Source organism: Panthera pardus, unplaced genomic scaffold (assembly GCF_024362965.1).
Source record: "Panthera pardus isolate Hobbes unplaced genomic scaffold, ASM2436296v1 HiC_scaffold_18, whole genome shotgun sequence".
NCBI classification, from domain to species: Eukaryota; Metazoa; Chordata; class Mammalia; order Carnivora; family Felidae; genus Panthera; species Panthera pardus.
Window position 1 is genome coordinate 19,929,103 of NW_026526743.1, and position 3,673 is coordinate 19,932,775.

The window sequence follows — 3,673 nt, forward strand, 5'->3', positions numbered from 1 at the left end:
CTTTCTTGGATACTCTTTCCCCACTTTCCAGTAACTGCGGTTGTCCTAAACTGTGTCCTCTGGTTCTTCATCAAGCCAGTAATACTGATAGATTTCCTATCAGAATTTTAGCTGCCCTGCCTGCAGAGACTGGGGCCTGCCTTGAGGATAAGTGCTTTTAAAAAAAAAAAAAAATCTTTTTTTTAATGTTTATTTATTTATTTAATTTTTTTTTAACGTTTTATTTATTTTTGAGACAGAGAGAGACACAGCATGAACGGGGGAGGGGCAGAGAGAGAGGGAGACACAGAATTGGAAGCAAGCTCCAGGCTCTGAGCCATCAGCCCAGAGCCCGACGCGGGGCTAGAACTCACGGACCGCGAGATCGTGACCTGAGCTGAAGTTGGACGCTTAACCGACTGAGCCACCCAGGCGCCCCAATGTTTATTTATTTTTGATGGAGAGAGAGAGAGAGAGAGAATATGAGCAGGGGAGGCGCAGAGAGAGAGGGAGACACAAAATCTGAAGCAGGCTCCAAGCTGTCAGTAAAAAGCCCGACACTGGGCTCGAACCCACAAACCAGGAGATCACAACCTGATCCGAAGTTGGATACTTAACCAACTGAACCACCCAGGCGCCCTGAGGCTCAGTAAATGCTTTTTAAAGAAATTCACACTGTGATGGTTTTTTCTTCTAAGTGTCGACTTTCCCCCAGCATCTGCCTGCTTTTTTCATTCTCCAGTATCTTCAGGTAGTTGAGTTTTAGATTTTGTCCAGAGCTTCTAGTTGGATATATCATTTTATTTTTGTTGATTCATTCTAAAGAAGTCTTTGGCCAGAAAAAAAAAAAAAAATGCTAGGAATCCTGATCTCATTGTTAAGGGATTTTGATTTTTAAGATTTATAATAGGGAATTTTCTAACACCCTATGTTAGTCTTATTTTGTACCCTTATTGGTAAAGTTGATCCTCAACATTTAAGAGCTATTAATGGGTTATTGTATTTAATCCTCACAACTCCTCTGTGGGGCAAAGATGGCTTTATTACCCCCATTTTAGAGACAATAAAACTGAGCAAGAAAGGTGAAGCTGCTTGTCAAAGTCACTGTGCATGAGTGGCATTCAAACCAGCCCCTTACTCCACAGCATGTTTTCGTTCATCTGGCTATGAGACACCGCTTGCAAAGAGGGCAAGTTACCAGGGCCAAGCCATAGCTGGAGAGAGAAGGTGGAAGGAGTCATCTGTGACTTTGATCTTGGCCCAGGTCTCGTTAGTCATCCAAGTCAGAGCCTTATCCCAGCTGGGCAAAACCAACAGAATCCACGCTAACTAGTTGAAGAGAATAAAGTTAAAGATGAGTTCGAGAAAATGGTAGGAAGTTGGCAACGTCTCTAGGAAGACCAGAGGATCCAGAGTAGAGGCTGTGTGGCCAGCCTGCATACGTGTAGCACCCCGAACACTCCTGGTCATTCTCCCAAAGTGAAGTCCAGCAGCACCTGTTCCTACGCACCTCTCAGTCGTGCCAACGGCTCTTGTCAGTGTGTACGTTGTCAGTTCTTCCTCACATGCCTCATCCCAGCTGGAAGAGGGCGTTTCTGGCTTCTGCGTGGGGAGGTGGGACATCCCCGGATGTTGGAAGGATGTTCAAATGGTGCTGGGCAACCAAAGAATTCAATCAATGTGCACATTCCATGTTAGTGAGCCATTGGGCAGATCCTGTGTGACCTGCTTTTCTTATAATAATTTCTCCCAGTAAGAGGCCAGAACAACCCCTTTCTATGCTGCCTGACTTTGAGTTTCCCTCGTTTAGAGAAAAGCCAAACTCTGCTAGCAGACAGTTTTATAGGAGCATGACTCACGCTGGCTTTTGTTTAACTGTTATTGCACCTTGACTATGATAAAGTGACTGCATTTGGAATGTAAGCTGGATTTTTCTAATCAATTATAATAAAAATCAGATTCTAAAGATACACTCGCTGAAACTCTCAATTTGTTCAGGGTCACCTCCAAGTTATTGACCAAACAGCAAGGCTTTGTAATAGCGCTCCCCTGGTTCCCAAGACTGAGCTGGGATCTGGGCCGTGGGGGGTTATCTAGCCAAAAGGGAGTGTCTGGACAGCTTAGTGGGTTATGTGCTTTCCAAGTGACCTTTGGAATTTTGACTGAAAATGGCAGAGACGGAACCAATTGGAGGGATGGGAAGGGATAACCCTGCCCCACCCGCAGTCCCTGAACTGCTTAAATCAATATGCTCAGGAAGCTCAATCCCATATTTGGGGTAAATGAGTTCATGTCGCAGGAAAGAATTTTACTGTAACTGATCGGTTTATAGATTTTCTTGGGGACAGCAATGAAAAGTTTGGGCTTTTATGGTCATTTGGTCCTGTTCAGTTATAGAAAAACTAAATTACACTCCCTTCATATTATCCCAAGACTAGTGTTCTCGGGGAATATTCAGCAATCGTGTTTTGCAATTTTTGGAGTAACCCCAATTCCTTACGAGGTAATTATTGTTTAGTTCATTTATATATCTTAATGTACAATAAAAATGTCTAACCTGCTTGCAAGTCCTTCTCCAGTTTTCCTAAGTGCCCTTCCTGAGATGTTCTAGACAGAGATGAGCATACATATAGGCCCTTCCCCTTCTTTTTACACAAATGGAGATATATTATACACGTTTTCTGCACTGTATATATACATATGTACACACATATACATGTGTATGTGTATTTTATATTAACATATTATGTATGTATATATGTATTTTTATATATGCATGTATTATATATATATATATGTGTGTGTAAATGAACATATCAGAGCTTTTTCCATATGTGTTCATACAGATTTTCATCCTTTTTCACAAAGACACAGGATAATTAATCAGCTATCCACGATTATTTATCCGGTCTTCTATTAACAGGCAGACATTCAGCCAGCCTTTTGCAATTATAAATAGTCCTTTGGTCAATACCCATGTATGTAACTCTTTTGTACACGTGAGAGTTTATGGGATTACATTTCTGTAAGGGGGAATTGTTAAGAGAAGGGCTAACGACACTTTCAACTTAGATAGGTATTTTTAAATTGTTCTCCAGAGAGACTGGATCAATATATAATCCTGCCTGTTTGCTCTATCCATTTATCTGTATAGCAAATTATCAGACGTTTTTATCTTTACCCACCTGACCGGTGTAGTTTTAATTTGTATATCTTTTATTCAGAGAATCGGCATTTTTAAACATGTTTAAAATTCATTTGCGTTTGCTGGGTTTTTTTATTTATAAACTCTCTGTAAATGCCCGTTTTCTTTTGAATTGGTATTTTTTTTTCACACTGACTTGTAGAAGTTCTTTATATACACAAATACTTGAGCTTTTCTCATTTAAAATAAAGCTGACTTGTTAAACATAGAACTAAATGTGATTCAGTGGCTATGACTCGGTAAGATTCTCCCTATGAGCAAATTCACAAGTCAGACAACAATTTATTCTCAGGGCACATTTTCGGATGTTTTAACATGGAAAATAGGGTCATTCAAAAGCATTTTGAAGTTATTTACGAAACTATGCAATCCATTGTGGCATTATATATTTGTAGAGTAAATGAAGGTGACTTTAAAACATTTTATAGTTTATAAAACTATAAAAATTATAAAACTGTAAAATTAAGGTGACTTAAAATATTTTTATAG